This window comes from Solanum lycopersicum, chromosome 7, assembly GCF_036512215.1.
Source record: "Solanum lycopersicum chromosome 7, SLM_r2.1".
In the NCBI taxonomy this organism is placed as follows: domain Eukaryota; kingdom Viridiplantae; phylum Streptophyta; class Magnoliopsida; order Solanales; family Solanaceae; genus Solanum; species Solanum lycopersicum.
This window is the reverse complement of record NC_090806.1, coordinates 27189581-27209853: the sequence shown is the minus strand read 5'-3', so window position 1 is coordinate 27209853 and position 20273 is coordinate 27189581. Positions and strand designations below refer to the sequence as shown.

The 20273-nt window shown below is 35.6% G+C and overlaps 1 long non-coding RNA gene across 1 annotated transcript; it reads left to right on the top strand.

Annotated features, from left to right (window-relative positions):
• Window positions 1-19225: 19225 nt before the first annotated feature.
• Window positions 19226-20030, top strand: LOC101259951 (uncharacterized). The gene is made up of 2 exons (XR_182918.5): window positions 19226-19570; window positions 19650-20030. It is a non-coding gene; the product is annotated as an uncharacterized lncRNA (long non-coding RNA).
• Window positions 20031-20273: the final 243 nt, after the last annotated feature.

Here is a 20273-nt window from a genome sequence, read left to right as displayed (position 1 = left end):
GCCGACAAAGCCATGAATATCAAAATACATAAAGTAACACTGACAAGGTCACATCATTCACAGAGCAAAACCACGATAAGTGGACCATACTAATCAAAACATAATTCAAGATCTAAATTACATAAAATAAAGATAATTAGTGAAGTGTACCACCAATACATTCTCACCACTTCAATCCATTGCTAAATCATCCAATTAAATACAAAAAAGCCCTTACCCATGCCCGTGATCATAAATTCAATACAAAAACCATAATACTCAATGAATCAAGGTCAATTCAGTATAGATTTAGCAATATAAGACAGACTTTACATCAATTAATATAATTCTTACATCATTCAATTGCCCATACAAAACTACACTAGAATTCATAAGCATTAAATCAATATCAAGTCAACTATTAAGTAGTCAAAATCTAGGGTTCATCGATTTACATGGGTTCATAGGTTAAAATCATATAATGAACATCAATATAATCAATACATAATAATGAAAAACCTTTAATGCAAGAACTCATGGATAAATAAAAAAAATTGACAAGTTCATCTTTAGAAAACTTTAGAGAACTCTTTCAATTTTGGGCTCCTTGATGAATACAATATCAAGGATCAAAATCATACTTCAATTATGTTAATAAACGAAATTTATGAAGAATCACCACTAAAATTTCCAATCAAATCTCTTCCTTGAGTTTGGCATCAATGGACTTCTAGTGAATATTTTTAGAGATTTTGGGGTTTTGATTTGGAAGAATGAATTCATTTAGGTATTTAGGAATTATGTATCAACGTAAAGTACCTAAAATAACCCTAAATAACCACCCAAACTCTTATTTGGAAGTTGGGTGAATTTACCGATTCATCCTTCAACTAAAAAATAAAGCTGCACAGGTGATAGACCCATCGACGACTTGCAAACCAATAGACCATTTGTCGACAAACGGACTGTCCTAGATGGCCGTTGTTTGGGACTGAGACTGGAAATTGGGAACTTGATCTCTCTATTCTATGTATTTACTAACGACCTCCATTGACGAGGCCTTGACCAACCTACTGGACGTCGATTGCCTCCGTCGTTTGGGGCTGGTCTTGACAGCTTTGGCTCTTGTGAAGGGTCCTTCCTCAAGGCCATTGGTTTGTACTTGGGGATGTTTTCACGGATGTTTCCAAACTGATTATTTTCATATATATATTTAATACCTCCCTTACAAATTTCATCAAAAAAAGTAAAACTCGATAAAACATACCAAGACACACAAAGTCATTTCAAGGCAAACCTTTTGAACGTCATGGACGTTCTTTGATGTTTGACCTCCAAACTTCATGAAACATGAAAAATACCTATACACACTACAATAACTCATATAAGTACCTAATAATCTCATGAAAAACTCATATAGGCACATAATAATACATGATGCATATAGATGAACGTCTTGGTCGTTCCTTGACATTTAACTTGCAATTAACCTAATACTTTAGACACTAACAAATTAAAACATTAAATACTATTTTAGGAACTTATACCCTCATTAAAAACATGATAGGCTCTAGTTTCACCTATATCATTTTTGAGGTGGCACAGTTTCTCCTTCAATTGTAAACCCAAAGAACCCTAATCTAGAGAGGGTTGTCATTGCATTGTGGGCAAGGCTTGATTGTCATCCCAATCTACTCGTTGGAATTCAATGATTTAAATATGATGATTATATACTGTTTTATGGACTTTTCATGGTGAATTATAGAAATTGAATTGAGGGTGATGATGGTGATCTTAAGCCATTCGACACTTGATAAAGGTTGTATGTTGACTCTTGTTAACTTGATGGTATTCTATATTAATTGATCATGATTGTATCACCTAAGAATAATTATATTTGATGAATTGGTTCTTTATTGTTGAAATCTAATGAATGAATTATGGTTATATTCACCAAGTATTGAAGAATGTAAGAACAAAGCTAAGGCTAGAAGACTCTTTCATCTACCTATGAATGAAGATAGAATGAATTGGTGAATAATGAACCTTAGGATGATTCTGTTTACTGTATATTGAGGATTATTGAATGAAAATGAGAGATGTACTTGAAGATGGAGAGATTCTCAAGAACGTCTCTTCATAAGAGAAGGTTGAGTAAGGGTTGACAAGTAAACCTTGATAGTCTAGCAAGGGTTTAGCAAAGTGATATGGATAGTCTAGCAAGGGTTTGGACTCCAAATATAAAGCAGTGCCACACCCACTAGTTGTGATAACTATGCAAATATATTTCATTAGGCGGCATTCCTTCAAGTAGTAGAGGAAAGGTATCCTAGTAGATAACTCTATATCCTATGAACTTGAACATGCTTGATAAGCATGTCGTAGTATTCATAAGCAATGAATGAACTTATACATGCCCGAGGGGTATATCAGAGTGTTCGTATAGTGTGTATGCACTTAGACATGCCCAAGGGGTATCTCGTAGTGTTCATGATTATTAAAGGATCAAGGCATACCTTAAAAAGTATATCGTAGGACCTTCCATGAGTGGTGTTGTGGGGCATCATGAGTGCATTGCACAAGGTATAACCTAGGTTCATTAAAGAATAAGAGATTGAAGGTAGGATTGGACTGGAGTTGCCTTTTCTAGTAAATTATACTAAAGATGAGAGAATATTAATAAATGAAGTTAAGTAATGTTAGGCTATGGAGGGTGAACATGTTAACGATAACTTTAACATAGACTTAGTATATGGGTTTGTATGGGATGCCTCATCTTCATTGCAAAATCATGTTTTGAGGAAATCATAAGAGTTTAGTACTCTTTTATATGAAGTAAGGCTACTAGAGACTTTATGAATAAGATAGAGTGACTTAAAGACATGCTAAGTATGTGAAGGTAGTATGTGATGCTTCACCTGCATTGCACAAGTATGTTTTGAGTTAGCTTAGGGGCATAGTTCTAATATGACATTATTAACTTATGTCTTAATTATTGAAGTTAACTATGATCTGGTATGACTAAAGAGATGTACTTAGATTTGGTAGTAGTATGGGATGCTACTTTAGCCTCGTCATAGTATACTTGGAGGTAGCTTGTGGTGTAGTTCATTTGAGAAAGAAGGACAAGCATGTAATTGTGAAATCTTATTAACGTTATGATGTTTTAATATGCTTTTCATATTCATGATATGCTTATATCTTTATCTCTTATGATTATGTAAATTATTGAATAACCCTTTGAGATATCTTATGTTTGGTGTGATAGTTTCCATACTTAGTACATATCATACTAACGCATATTTCCTACATGTTGTCCTTATAGGGTCTTGAGTCTATTGAGTTGCCTTCAAGGGGTAGAGTTTTAAAGGATTTCAAGGAAAGAAGATTGGTGAGTCCTCATAGCATCCGAGGTCGTCACTACTACGTTGTCTTTAATATTCTTTCATTGTTTAGTCATTTATGGGTTCTGACCCAAGTTTATTGTACTCATGATGCCATATATGGTTTTTTATACATATGTTAGATGTTTTATGAGATGACTTCCGCATTACGTTTTGAAAGAAAAGTTTTAAGTCTGCACTACTTTTTGTATATATGCAATGAAAGATTTCTAAGAGAATGACGAGACCTCATAGAAGTCAAGTAAGCCGTGTTGTGATATATGAATGATCTAACTTCTAGGGTATACATGTGGTTCGTGAAAACTTGGTATCATAGCATAATGTTATGAAAATTGTCTTAGGATGTCTCAAAACCACATCTAATAGACTCTTATTCATTGGTTTGAGTCAAGACACATCTATGAGTAGGAGTTTATGGGATGCTTAGTAAAGTTTCACTTCTTGATTCTTCAAGTCATGGCATAGATCTATAAGCTCTATCTGTCTCTCTATTATCCCTTATCTGATGGTCTTGACTATGTTATTATTAGAAGTTTTTCTCTATAAGAAGTGAGGTAGGAAGGTTTGTTGAAAAGCCAAGTATGGATATGTGACTTTATATAGTTGAGATTATGGGATGTAATGTTGTTTTTCGAATGAATGGGTGGATATATGTTATGTTGATGTTGGTAGAAGGCCATGATGTATTTTTTTGTATGTTGATAGAATTTGGTGGAGTAGAGTGTTTGAGTCCTTCCTAGAAGAAGTGAGTGAATAAACTTCTCTAAGGAGGATAAAAGTGTGATTCACCATTGGTTAAGATTCACCTTGGCTGAAGGATGTGAAATTTAAGTGATGTTTAGAAAGGAAGGATTGCTCCAAATGGTTGAATGAGGTTATTATGTATCCTTGATTTGAATAAGCTAGAAGTGCTAGAGATAGTCACCTTGAGTTGTGTAGTTACTATGAGAATTTTCATCCCGGTTGCTATGGATGAGGTGAAAGTGGACACATAATGAGGGATTACCTAATGCAAAAGATAATGTGAGGGAAGGCAATGGATTGTTTCCTTGATTTTTGTATGCACATCTAGGTATAATGCATGTACGATAGGCAGCTAGTCTAGAGTTGTTCCTTAGAGAAGTGTCTAGCAAGGTATCATTCGAGGATGAATGTTTCCCAAGTGGTGTATTTGTAAGAACCATATAAAGTATTAGGTGAAACTATATACTAAGATGTTGTCACAGTCTTATAAGGTCCTAAAATTACTAATAATAGTGTTTATAGGCAGTGCGTAAAGTTTGGGAGAGTTTCGAGGTGAAACATTCAAGAACGGCTGGTGACGTTTGATAGTTATCCTTAAGATGTGCTTGCATGCCTTGGAATATTTCATGAGTTTTTATGTAGTGTTTGGAGTTCAACTTTATGTGATAGGTTCCTAAGATGTATACGAGAGTATTTGAGTTGGAAACATCTAGGCAAAACTCCCCAAGGACCAACCAACGGGTTCTTACGGATACGTCTGGGTCGCGGACTAGGATATGCATAGACAAAATGTTGCTCCGCTTTGCGGATACTATGAAGACTCAACTTCCCAGATGTTATTTTAAATCAAAATCATGAGGGAACAGCTCGGCGTTGCGAACTTATTTCCTGACAAAAGTTCCAAATATTTAAGTTGAGATTGACTTGTCTAAAATGGTAAAATTTATGTGCGGGTGATAGGGTAATTTTGAAGAAGGTCAGAAACAATTTTTAGGACTTATTAACCTCTTTCACAAGACAAAACCCCAATACCTATTAAGAAATAAGAAATCAAAACCTTTCTCTCCCAAAGCTCTCCCAAAAACCACAATTGAAGAAGAACATAAATTGCAGCAGCTTTTAGGAAGAATTGATCAAGGTTTCAAGCAAGTTTTAAGATCTTAATATAAGGTGTGTGAAGTTTATTAAGTCATGTATTCATTCATATATGAATCCCCCTAGTTTCCCTTTGAATTGTGAACCCAAAGAACCCCCAATCTAGAGAGGGTTGTGCTTGCATTGTGGCTAAGGATTTATTGTTATCCCAATCTAGTGGTTAGCATTCAATGATGTTTATATTATTATTATATAATATTTTTATGGAGTTCTCATGGTGAAGTATAAAAACATAATTGAGGGTGATCATGGTGATCTTAGGGCATTAGAGACTTGATGAAGGTTTTGTGTTGATTATTCTTAACTTGATGGTATTCTATATTAATTGATCATGATTAGATAACCTAAGTATGAATTGAACTATTGATTAGTATGGGTATTTATTGAATTGAACTCTTATGAATGAATTATGACTATATTCACCTAGTATTGAAAAACGTGAGAAGAAATCTAAGGCAAGAAGACTGTTTAATCTACCTATGAATGAAGAGAGAATGAATTGGTAAATAATGAACCTTACGATTATTGTGTTGGCCGTATATTTAGGATGATTAAATGAAAGAGCTATATTCATTTGAGCATGGAGAGATCGCCAAGGACATACCTCCATGAGCGAGGTTGATTAAGGATTGACAAGCAAATCTTGGAGTATATGCTTCACTCCAAGTGGATATGCAAAGTGAGACGAATAATCTATATAACAACCCTCAGATGACTTAGGTGAAGATAGAGACTAACATGGATTTAATGATGGTCTAAGGTCTAACAAGGTCTATAATGTGGTGTTGAGACATTGTCTAGAGTTTTAGGTGCATTGGAAGTCAAACATGAAGGGACAACCAAAACGTTCAATGACTAAGTCTCCTATGTGCCTCATACGTGGTTTTATTTTTTTATATGTGATTCATGAGGTTATAAGGTACTTAAATGACTTATTATGGTGTTTATAGGCAATGTGTGTAGTTTCATTATATTTGGAGGTGAAACGTCCAAGAACGTCCATGATGTTCGATAGGTTTGCCTTTAAACAACCTTATGTGTCTTGACATATTTCGTCAAGTTTTTCGTGTTCAATTTGGATGAAATTCATTTGAGAGTTCCTAAACTCGTATACGAGTATTTTTGATTTGGAAACGTCCGGAAAAATATCACCAGGGAAAATCTAAGGGTCCTTGAGAAAGGACCCTTCATGAGTGTCCAAGCTTTCCAAGACAGCCTAACCTACGGAGGCTATCGATGCCCAGTTGGTCGGTTACCGCCCCGTAGGTAAGATTTCATAGATGGAAAATTAGGAGTTGGAAAGGAGAGGATAAGAACAGACTCAATCCCAAGCAAATACCAACAAGACGGACCGTTGGTCAAGGGAAGGGTCATCGATGGTCAAGTCATCAATGGTGTTGTCTCTGCGCAACTTCATTGTAAGTTAAGCAGTGAAGTTATAAATTCACCCAACGTCCAAACAGGAGAAAGGGTGGTTACTGAGGGGTCTTTTGGGAATTTTAAACATGTTTATAAGCATAAAACACTTGGAAGATTTCATTCTTCAAAATCAAAAACCAAATTCCCTTAGAAATTCTCTAGAACTCCATTGGAGCAAAAATTCAAGGAAGGGCTTGAATTGGAGAATTGAGTGGAGATTCTTTATCAAATTGGAGGATTATATTTATTAAGGTATGTTTTTCTATCCTTGAAACTCTATTCATCAAGGAGCCAAACTTTCAAAGAAGTTTTCTATTGTTTTCGAAGATTAATTGTCCAATTTCATGATTATCCATGGGTTCTTCCATTCAAAGTTTTAAAGTATTGTATATTGGTTCAATTGTTAGAAATTTTATGATTTTAACTCAATTAACTTATGAAAACATGTAATGAACCCTAGTTTTTGACTAGTTTATGGGTTAAGTGATATATAATTAATGCTTATGAATTTTATTGTAGTTTTCTATGGGCTATTGATTAATGTAATAATTGTATTGAATTGATATATAGGTTGTTTTATATTGAAGAATCTATATTGAAATGACCCAGTTTCATTGAGTATAATAGTTTTTATATTTTATTATTGGTTATGGTGATGGTTAAGGGCCTTATGATATTGAATTGGTTTATTTAGCATTTGATTGAAGTGTTGAGGATGGCGTGGTGGTACTCTTCCCTAATTCACTTTATTTTATGTTAATTGGAATTTAATTATATTGTGATTGGTATGGTCCACTTATGGTGGCGGTGTTATGTGATGTGGCCTTGTAGGCGTTACGTTATGTAATATGATGATCATTGTCTTGTCGGCACTACTTGAAGTATTATGATAATTTGTGTAGTTTATTATGTGAAGTTGGATAATATATATCTATATCTATATATATATATATATGTGTGTATATATATATATATATATATATATATATATATATATAAGTAATGTGAAAGTATATGTTTTCTTCTATTGATGCTAGTTATGTGGTCATGCTAGACTATGACTATGTCTTTGTGTATAGTGTTAGTGTTGACGCATGGTTATTCCTACTTGACTATATGATTCTATCATGGTCATATTGATGATGATATGGAAAGTATTACAAAATTCGCGGTGACGGTGACATCATTGTGTGTGATTAACCAAGGCTCGACATACTGGTCAATGAGACAACTAAGTTATATCATTGCTTCTTCAAGCCTTTAAAAAATAATTGTGGAGGTCTACTCAGAGTTGGTTTGATCTAGGGTCTTTTCCCATCTCTACAAGGACGTGGGAGTTGTATATTCCCTTGGAATGGAAGTTCGGAAATGTTTCCCCTATCACAGGGCCGCTGATCATAGCATTGAAAAGTGTCTTGCATTTCGCCACGACATGGAATACCTCATCAGCATAGGAAAAATTCAAGTTGAGTTTGTTCCCCGTGCCTGATGCTATAGCAACAAAAAGAACTGCTGAGATGAAGGCACATTTATCTTTAAGTGTTTTTTGTTTAGTTTTCAATTTTCCTTTAATCGTATGAGAATGAATGAATACAAGTATTTCTTTCGTACCCGAACTAAGTAGGGCCTAAATTCTCGCTGTGAGATACGTCGATATCCTTTCAAGGACCAACCGTTATCATTCAAAATTGTCATTCTCCTAATTTCCATTTGAAAAGGAAAATGATTGAAACAAATCAAGAGATGTCAAAGCTATAAAGCAAAAAGACCTTAGCAAAATATGATTTAACCTTCCTAAGATCATCCCAAATAAAAATGATCAAACTCCTGCTTGTTCAAAACAAGTTTCCCCTTTACGCTTGTGTCGGCATGTCCTCTAAAAAAGCAACTTTTGTGTGTCTATATGCTATCTTACTATTATTTAGTGTCATGTATTCCGAACTCAAACTAACAAATTTGCCTTTCAGTTGTTTTCCACCCCAGGTACTTACAAACTAGTCTGTGTCGATTAAACTGGATCATCATCCTTACTTCACTAGATCTAAAGGGCCTGCAGATTCCATTTTCGGCCAAAGTTCATGTAAGGTAAAAGAAGTAATGGGGGACAATAACGAAGAAATTAGTCTTAGTGACATTATGGTTGCTCAACTCATCATAGAGGATTATAATGATCTGATTATGCAGCTAATGCAGCAAATTGCCGAGATTAGAGTAGAAATTCGAAGGAGATAGGAGGATCCACCAGGTTTTACTACCTATGCTGCTACTGCTGGAAGGCCTCTGTTATACTTCCCCTCTTCAAACATGAAGCTAGCTCTGAATCCACAATCTACTCCTGCTCAGAATCCCTCAGTTATATAGTTAACCACATAGAATTATCAATATTTTTCCGCCTCATACCATACCCCACCACCTCTTCAAAACCCTAATCCTCAAATACCACAATTTCCTCAAAATGCCCATCACCAAACCGATCCACCTCTGTAAAATCAAAATACATTCCATGCCCAAAGATCCCTCCATAACAAAAATCAACATATGAACCCCCAAAAATAATTTCAAAATTACCAAGCTACTTAAAATGCCCCAAGTCCTTTCTTTGCTCCACCACTACCCAGAAAAACCACCTTCCAAATTCCCATTCCAAATGAGCACTACGTGAATGGTGTTGAGGTCACCATTATGAGGAACAAGAAAGATTATAGAGATTTAAAGAAGAGTCTGAAAGTATAGACATAAAAGAAGGATATCCAAAAATCAATGAAGGAAATTCAATGCATTCCTGACGTCGCCTGTTTTAACTACAGGATTTATGCATTCATCCGAATGTAGAAATCGCAGAAGAGTTCAAGATGCCAAAGTTTGAAACTTTTGGAGGAAAAGGAAATACCTTAGCTCATCTAAGGGAATACATTGACTAGCTCGGTGGAGTTTGGATAGATGAATCTATACAAATGTGGCTTTTTAGCAGAAGTTTGAGCGGAAAATCTTCAGAATGGTTTACATCTCACGAGACCACAAAGTGGCCTAGCCGGAATGCCTTGGCTAAGGACTTCATTGAGGGATTTGCTTACAACATAGATATTATCCCTGATTGTTAATCCATAGAGAAGATGAGGGAGATGTCCAACAAAAGCTACAGAGAGTTTTCGTACATATGGGGAAAGGAGGCAACCAGAGTTCGGCCTCCCATGTCTGAAAAAATAATTGTTCAAATATTTGTGTGCGTTCAAGAACCATAATACAATGACAGAATCATGCTGCTCATTGGAGAGAAATTTTCCAAGATAGTCAAGGAAAATGAGATTATCGAGGATGGATTGAAATGGGGAAGATTTCTTGTGTTACTGCTTCACCCAGATCCTCGGTCTTGTTAAAGAAGAAAAAAGAAGATGTGTTAGTTTTTTCGTATGAAGAAAGAAGACCCTGAGAAAAGCATCATCGTACCAAGGTCATTCTCGACCTTCACAAAACCCATACCAGGCTTGTTACATACGAGCCGACTAACAAAATAACCCTCCTCCCACTTACAAAAATTCTCCCTTTTCCACTTATAAAATTCCATCTCCCATCTACAAAAATTCTCGTCAAGTTTAGCAAACTTCAACTAATAATTATGAAAGTGTCACTCCCAACTGCGCCACCGTGCAGTCAAATTACCAAGATCCTCCCCAGTATAGCAATCCTAAGTTCCAATTTACCAAAATACCTCCCCTAACTACCATGCTCCATTGCAAAATTACCAACCAATTCCCTATCCCAGATATTAAGGTCCCAATCCTAATCCTTAATATTATCCTTAGATGCCTCCTACTCAAGGAAACTACGATCATCCTTGTCCTATGTTTGAGAAAAGAGACAGCCAAAACTTTTACTACATTTGACAAAAGCAGAACAAATTTGTACGAGTAATTAACCGCGGCAGGTTATATACATCCAATGGGGCCCAAGCCGGTGGATACTAGCTCCCTATTTTAAAGACCTGATCAGAAGTGTGCATATCACTCTAATACCATTGGAAATGATACTAAGTTTTGTGTTAACCTCAAGAAAAAATTCAAAGATCTAATCTACCTGAACGTAGTCTCCCTTCAGATAATCGCTCTTAACATTAATAATAATCCATTGTCGAATCATGGGGGCATCAATATCAATATGTTAGGTACAGATGACGATTCGGGCGTGACAAAAGCCTAGTTGCAATCGTTCATGATTATCTTGAAAGGTTCATGAATTTGCTTAGCATCAAGGACAAAAAGGAGTTTGTGATTCTAACACCCACAAAGGTTGTTTCCTTGGTGCCAAAAGAAAATCCCACTCGACCGAGGTTTGTAAGTGATAGTTCTTCTACTCAGGGTATGACCCGGTCTTGCAGATGTTATACTCAAGATAAAATTAAAGGAAAATCTAAAGAGCTTTGGGGAATTATGCACCTGAAGGATAATTCGATTGTTAAGCATTTGGAGAAAAACCCAGCTTAGATTTCTGAGTGGGCCCTGTTGATGTGGTCGCAACTACATAGGCAATCCTTGATGAAGGCTTTGGGTGACACATTTTTGCTAGTGGTCACCAACAATAAGAATGTAGCGCCATGATCAACAAGGCTATCCGAGGACATCAGATCAAATTCTACGATGAAAACCTTCCCTTTAATGGGAGGATGCACAATATGGATTTAGATGTCACTGTCATATGTAAAGAAATGGTTATAAATCGTGTTTTGATATATGATGGATCTGGTCTCAATATTTGTCCGCTGTAAACTTTAAGGAAGTTAAGGTTTTATTTGGGAAAGCTTGGACAAAACCAAGTCAATGTTAGAGCCTTTGTTGGGATGTAGAGAGACATACTTCGAGCATTGAACTTAGTCATTCAGATGGGCCCAGCATAGTTTAACGCTAAGTTTCAGGAAGGTCGTTCATCCACAATGCTGGGGCTGTGCCTTCTACCCTTAACCATTGATGAAGTTTGTTTGGCAGAACAAAGAATTGGTTATCCACGGTGAAGGAATCCAACCCAGTGGGCATGCGCCTATCATAGATGAAGTCTCTCGAGGCACTGATTTCTACATGGTCGAGCTAATTCATGCCACCGGTTATCATTTAGCTTCACAACCTTTTATTCCCTCTGTGTACAAGATGATTGCCACTGTAATGCTCCATAATCGATTCTAGCCAAGTTTTATTATTGGGGAGGAATTCAAAAGAATTGTTGAGCCTATTCAGGTTCCCTCCAAAGGAGCAAGGTATGGTGTTGGGTACTTCCTCACGGATGATGAGGTGAAAATAAAGAAGAGTGGTGATCAAGCATTGGCTAGGACGATCCCTCATCTATACCAGTCATTTCCAGTCCGGGAGTACGCCTATTGTGATGGAATTGCGAAAGGAATCTGGGGCTATTTTTAATAGATTCACTTTTTTATGAAGGACGAGATCAAGATAGCTAGTATCTACAATGCTGATGAGCCTGGAGGGCAGCTACAGAACTCGACCTCCACACTGATATTGATTCCAGAATATCTGGGTAGAAAGACATTGTTTATGCCTGATTTAAAAATCTGTTGTAGTCTTGATGAAGCCCAAGACCCACCATTTTGCAGTATCTTTATTTACTTGAATTTTTAAATTCCTCCGTAATGTTTATAAAGGCAACATGACCCTTTTCCATGGCCAAAGTTTGCATTGTTTTCCAATTTGAATGAAAGTCTCTGTTGTTGAAAACTCATTTATATTCTTATTTTACTTTTCTAACTTTGTCTATTTATGATTTTAGTAATTTTAATATAAAACCTGCCAATGTCGTGTATTGTCACGAGCTGAACCAAAAAAATGAGGCAGGTGATAACGAGTGTAAAAAGTATGAAGAAGAACCTGTGATACCATAATATGTTTCTGAGGAGTTTTGGCAGTTTGAAAATCAACAAAAACAAAATTTTGAAGAAACAGAAACCATGAATCTAGGAGATCAAGAGTGTGTCAAAGAAGTATAAATTAGTGTCCTCTTGAATGAAGCTCAAAGAAAGGATCTCATTTATTTGCTTAATGTATATATCTATATGTTCCTCTAGAAAGTCAGCTACATGCTAAGGCTGAGTACCAATGTGGTGTCTCTCAAGTTGCCTATCAATCAAGGGTTCATCCCGGTAAAACAGAAGGCTCAGAAGTTCAATCTTGAGTTAAGTTTGAAGATTAAAGAAGATATCACAAAACATATCGAGTCTCGATTAGTGGAAGTGATGCAATACCCGACTTGGTTTGCCAATGTTGTTTCGGTTACCAAAAAAGATTGAAAGATCAAAATATGTGTTGATTTCATGGATCTCCTCCACAAAGCAAGTCCAAAAGACGATTTTCCGTTGTGAACATTCATATTCTAATCGACAACTCTGCTAAACATGTAATTAAATCATTTGTAGACTATTATACTAGTTAGCACCAGATTCTGGTGGGTGAGGAAGATGTAGAAAATATAGCTTTTATTAAGTCTTGGGGTGTATATCATTACAGGGTTATGCCATTTGGTCTCAAAAATACTGGTACTACTTATATGAGGGCTATGATCACAATATTTCATGATGAGATTCATAAAGAGATCGAAGTGAATGTAGATAACGTCAGAATCAAGTCCCATGAGAGTTCAGACCACTTGATGCATTTAAATAAGTTCTTTGATCATCTGCGTCATTATAAATTGAAGTTAAATCCCGCTAAATGTGCTTTTGGGGTAGGAGACAGCAAGTTTTTGGGATTGATAGTCAGGAGAAAGGGTATTAAACTCGACCCTTCTAAAATCAAGGAAATTCAAGAATTCCTTCCTACGAAGACTATGAAGGAAGTGATGAGTTTCTTAAGAGGTTGAACTACATCAGTTGATTCATAGCTCAATCAACTGTGGTGTGTGAGCCTATCGTCAAGCTATTGAATAAGAATGCTCTGACAAAGTGGACTGAAGAATGTCAAACTGATTTTGATATAATCAAGAACTGTTTTTCTAATCCTCAAATGTTGGTTCCTCCATGAGAAGGGAGTCCATTGTTTCTATATTTGTATGTCTCAGAAAATGCATTTGGATGTGTACTTTGTCAACATGATGATACAGGGAATAAGAACAAGTTATTTATTACATAAGGAAGAAGTTCACTCCTTACAAGTCCTGTTACACTCTTCTGGAAAAAACATATTGTGCTTTGACATGGATCGCCCAGAAATTGAGGCATTGTTTGTCTTCTTATGCTACATATCTCATTTCCATCATGGACTCATTGAAGTATATTTTATAGAAGGCATTGCCGATCGAAAAGTTAGCTAAATGGAAAATGCTTTTGAGTGAATTTTATATTGTGTATATGAATTAGAAGACTATAAAAACACAGACCTCGGCTGATCATCTTGCAGAAAGTCCTATTGATAAAGAGTATGAGCCACTCCAATCTTATTTCCCGATCAACAGGTATAGTTTGTTGGTAAGATATTTTTGAGGCATAACCTGGATGGAGGGTATTCTTTGAGGGAGTGACAACTCACCAAGGAAGAGTTATTATAGCAGTATTACTGTCAGAATCTGGCCAGCACTATCATATGACAGCTAACCTCTAGTTTAATTGCAAGAACAACATGACATAATATGAATCTTATATCCTTAATTTTAAAATAGCCATTGACATGAACGTCCATGAGTTACTGGTTATTGGAAATTCAGATTTCTGGATTCATCATGTTCAAGGAGTATGGGCTGTGAAGAACCCAAAGATTATGCCGTACATGCGGCTTATATAGAAGTTGTGCAGAAGATTCCATAAAAATAGAGTTTAGACATAGTCCCATAACACAAAATCAGTTGGTTGATGCTCTTGTAACCATCACAACAACGATTAAACTATGAGATACTTATTATATTGATCCTCTGGATATAAATATAAAGAAGCAGCCAATTCACTGTTCCTACGTTGAAGTAGGACCATACGGGTTGCCAGGGTATTTTTATATCAAGAATTACTTAGAATCGAGAACTTATCATGAGAATGCGACACTTAACCAGAAAAAGTCGATATGCCATTTGGCGCTCAACTTATTTCTAAGTGGAGAAATCCTTTATAGGACGACTCCCAATTTAGGTCTTCTCATATATATTGATGCTGTAGAAGCTGCGAAGCTTATTGAACAAATACACGTTGGAGTTTGTTGTACGCACATGGATGGAATCTTTTTGGCGAGGAATATCCGTTGAGCCAGTTAGTTTTTGAATACTATGATGCGTGATTACTGCAACTTTTTGCAGAAATGTCATAAACGTCAAGTGCATGGTGATTTTAACCGAGTGCCGCCTCATGAACTCAATGGTATGAGTTCTCCTTGGACAATTGTAGCTTGGGGCATGGACGTTATCGGTCCAATAGAGACACCTGCTTCTAATGGACATAGATTAATTGTTGTTGCCTGTGATTATTTCACAAAGTGGGTGGAAGCAACTTCTTACAAGTCGGTGACTAAGAAACTTGTAGCGGATTTTGTTCGCGCTAATCTGATATGAGGGTTTGGAGTACCATATTCCATCATCTCTGATAATGGTGTGAATCTCAAAAAGACACTTGTATATATGTAAGCAATATAAGATAACTCACCGGAAATTCCATCGCTTATCGTCCCTAAATAAGTCTGGTTGTAGAGGTTGTCAATAAGAATATCGAGAAGATTTTGACAAAAATGATTGAATATTACTGAGGTTTCCATGAAATGTTTCCACAATCTTTGTTGGGTTATCGAATGACTATCAGAACATCGATTGGAGCTACTCCATAATTTCTAGTATACAGATCAGAAGTAGTCATACATGCTAAAGTTGAGATTCCGTCATTGAAGTTATCCAGGAAGCTGAGTTGAGTAAGGCTGAATGGGTCAGCAAGCGGATTGACATGTTAACATTAATTGATGAAAAGAGAGAGATTCCGTTTGCAATGGTTAACTATATGGACAGAGAATGATTCGCTCTTTCCACAAGAGAGTAAAAGCCAGAATTTTGGATTTAGTCATTTAGTCTTTAAACGCGTTTTTCCTCACCAAGATGAGTATAAAGGAGAATTCACACCTAATTGTCAAGGATATTACATGGTTCATAATGTATTATCTGGAGGTGCTTTGGTCCTGTCAGAAATGAATGACACCACATAGTCGAAATCGATCAACTCAGACGTTTTAAGATATATTATGTGTGAAGTTTCAGTAGTATTTTTTATATTTCCCTTCAATCGTTCAATTTGATTTTATTTTCTTTGTTTGAAAATCTTATACCTCTTGTAAATAATCTTAGTCTAACCTGAATTCTCAAGAATGAGATACGTAGACGGTCTATGCCGGCCTCGATCACCTCATTAACCCTGTTTATATAACTTTGTATTTGAACTACGATCACCTGAATTGTCAAGAATGAGATATGTCGGAGGCCTATGTCGGCCTGGGTTGGATTATTTGTAAATTTTCTATTATTGTTAACCATTGAGGGGGAAATACCTTTGACTTGATTCATGCTTCACCGAGATACATAGGCGCCACAAGGGTTCGCTCATACCTCCCGTCATATTTCTATTTTTCTTTACCATAGAAACTGGGACAGAATTTTTGAGAGGGACTCAAAAATTCATAAGGAAGAAGTTTTCTTTCAACAAGTCAAGACTCAAGTTACTTGGAAATTTCCAACAGGGATAGAATTTTTTAGAGAATATCAAAATTCCGTGATTTACTCACAGACACTTAAAAATAAGTTGAGATAGTTAACTTGGACAAAAATTTTGAGGATAGACTAAAAATTTCCCTAAAGTCTTATCGGCAGTCTAGAGTGACTCATAAGACATTCCAGTGAATAATTACATAGATCTCCATGCACAAGACTTAAAGAACTTTGTTAAGCCTGACGTGACATGATACTTGGCAGTAATCTTTTTCAAAATATTACTTTTTAAAAATTATTTTTTTTAAAAAAAAATTCCTTTTATATTTCATTTGTTTTGGCATAAAATATTTTATCTTATCTATCGAGAGTCATGAGATCAGAAAATCCACCGGAGATAGAAAGACAAGGCGCAAACAATTGAAGAAATCGACAAAGATCAATTTGTTTTAAAAATAATGATTTTTTTATGGACACGAGTTTATAGCTTTGGTTTGAAAGCAGAAAAATTCCTCGGATCAATAAATATGGAGAATTTAAAGGGCAAAGATCTCCCAAAATTAACAATTTTTTAGTGTATGCAGGAAATATTTTATACTGCTTATATCCAAACTTGGAAATTTGAATGTTTTTATTTCATCCAATTTCCAACAACATGAAGTCTATAATGAATGTACATCTAGATTCAACGATGAATCAAATAAAAACTTCGAGAAAGACAGTTCAAAGTTTTTCATCAATGATCTCATCTGCATCATGTTATCATACATGATAATATTACTACCCGGAGGGTCATTATATTTTATTGTTGATTGAGGTGATGCATTACTTGGATGGTCGTTCCATTCGTTTTATCGATGAAAATTATACAGTACCTGGAGGGTCATATTACCATATTGTCAATTAAGACAAAATCACTATCCATAAGGCACATACTCTATGTCGCTCGATCAACAAATTATCTCTAATTTGTACCAAGGATGGCCTCGCGGAAAATCATGCATCGTGAGTTGATACTCATGCCTCGCGGAAAGTCAAACACCACTCAAAGATATTTATGCATCGTAGAAAATAACGCATCGCTAAAAGTCATGCATCACGAGAAAATATTCATGCATCGTAAAAATCACGCAGTGCGAGTTGATATTCATGCATCACAGAAAGTCATGCATTGCGAGAAAAAATTCATGCATCGCGAAAAATCATGCATCGCGAGTTGACAATCATGTATCACGAAAAGTCATGCATTGCCAGAAAAAATTCATGCATTGTGGAAAATCATGCATCACGAGTTGATATTCATGCATTTCAGTAGATCGTGCATCGCAAGAAGATATTCATGTACCGCAAAAAATAATGCATCGTGAAAATATATTCATGCATCGCAAAAAATCATACATCGTTAGTTGATATTCACGCATTGCGGAATGTCATGCACCGTAAGAAGATATTCATGCATCACAAAGAAATCATACATCGTGAGAAAATATTCATACATCGTGAAAAGTCATACATTCCAGGAAAATGTCATGCATCATGGGGAGATGCCAATCATTGCGGAGAAAAAGTTATGCATTGCAATAGAAGTAATTCATGCATCGCTAAAAAAAGTCATGCATTTCAAAAGAAAGAGTTCGTGCATCACGAAAAGAAGTCACGCATAGCAAGAAGAAGAAGTCGTGCAACCCTAGAGAATATTTGCCCATCAACATCAATTGCATTTTCTTTATTATTTATACGAGTAAACACCAAGAGAATCATCGAAGACGACATAAAGAGAAATATTATCACTGCATCAACTTCTATTTATTTCGGCATCAAATGAAGAGTACATTGAAGAATATATTGCAAAAAAAAGATATAAGCTTGATTTGCTTTATGTCAAACCTATCAAGTTGACGTTGAATGTTGAAAAAGAGAAATTGAATGACAACAAGGTAAAAGAGACTATATCCTATTTGAAATGCATTTTTATGCGAGTGAGTGTATCTCTTTCATTATCGAGTGAATCCAAAAGGATGAATTCTCCAAAACCTACCACAGGTGCGGACGACATAAAAAAAGAATGCAGCACGACGTAAAACTTTTTCTTAGGCTGGTTCAATGTTTAAAACTTGGTTGTATTCCAACATTCACTCTTGAATCATATTCTCAAGCATTCCGGCCCATTCATAATTAAGTATCGGGATGGCTTCTTAATTATTTTAAAATCATACCAAGTCAAGCGTACCGAACTTCAACTGGCCTTAATTCTAATATTTCCTGAGATATGTAGGAAATCCGTGTCTGGGGTTCGACCATAATTCCTATTGTACGTACCACAATCCCTTAACTAAAAGATGAAGGTGTGGTCGGTCAAAATTGGTTTAATCAATTTTATTTTCTTCCAATTTCCTTCATCAATCCAACTAAAATGAGGGACAATTTTTGACACCCAAGTGTGACTCCCCCCCATATAAACTGATTCTCGAGCTTCTTAATTTTTAAACGGTTTAGTATAATTAGCTTTAAAAAACCAAATATATTTTCATGTTATTTTCAAGAAACATTAGTCATTTTGAGAAAATTTAAACAATAAATTTGATTTATATAATTTTGACTACAATTTCATATATCTTGTAAATTCACCTCCAGAAAATTTTGTTTTAGTCAAATATTTTCTTAATTTAGTTATAATTTTAAATTAATTAGTTTATAATTAGGATTCACTATTTTAATTGTTTGTAATTAAGAATCTCGTTAATGAATTATTATCAATTTGTATTGCTTCACTTTTTAGTCAAATTCTTTAAATCAAACTCAATTTGCCTAACTTCTTAAATCTTATTTCACCATAATTGTATTCGTATGGCTACTTTTCTAAGCCGATACAAACATTACATCCAAGACCAATTTTTGAATTTCCCTTTTTACATATGAGAAGCCAATTTTTGTTCTTTTCAAAAGACCACAACTTTACACATCGTTTGGCTCGACCTAGCTCATTTGTTCTTCATAAGAGCTGAATCCGAACTAGCAACCCTGGTTTTACCTTTACCCAATCTAATAACTTTTAACCCGACCTGGGACATATCAATTTGTTCTTCCAAAGAAGAGTAGTAACGACATTAGTGTCAAAAGTATCATGATTGTGTATGGAGTCTAGAGCTTCAAAGAAGCAAATTGATCCCAGTCGCGACGTGCTAGACTAGTCGTGTTTTTCTCGTGTGAGAGGCAACGTTCCAACGTGCCTCTAACCTTTTCTGTTCTTTCAACTTTTTGACGTAGTTTGGTTTGCATCTGTAGGTCCTAGAAGTTAGAGAAGACACGATCTGTCCTTGCAGCACGAGATGAAGTCACATCGTCAAGCAAGGATGATTAAAATGGATCCGAGCAGTCCGACATCACTACAAGGTTCATTTTTCAGGAATAAGGGTGAATCTCCTGCAAAGCCAGATTTTCGTCGTCCTTGAGGGAGATTTTCGAATCGTGAGCAGTATCCATTCAATCCTTTCCCCCCCAAAAAGATTTGAACCCTAATTTTTTGTTATAAATACTCTCTTTATAGTCACTGTAAGAGGGGGATTCTTTTTTTTTCTTTTGTGAATTGTTTTTTAGAGAGGTGTGAATAAATTTACTTGGACAAAGCTGATTTATAATAAGGGAGAGATACCGAGATTTCCTCTATTTATTTTGCATACACCTAAATGCTTAAAATTAGTGAATTGCTTTTTATTGAAAGAGAAGAAGTTTCCTTGTCCAAATTTTTGTTCGCATTGCTACGTTTGAACAAACGAATCGAAAACCGTTTAAAGGTTTCTGTAAGCTTTCTAAGTCTTTGCTTGTTTCGACCCAGATTTGCTATTCAACAAGAGGTAAGCAGCTCTATCCCTTTTTCCTTCCTTTTCTCCGATGCCGACACCAAAATTT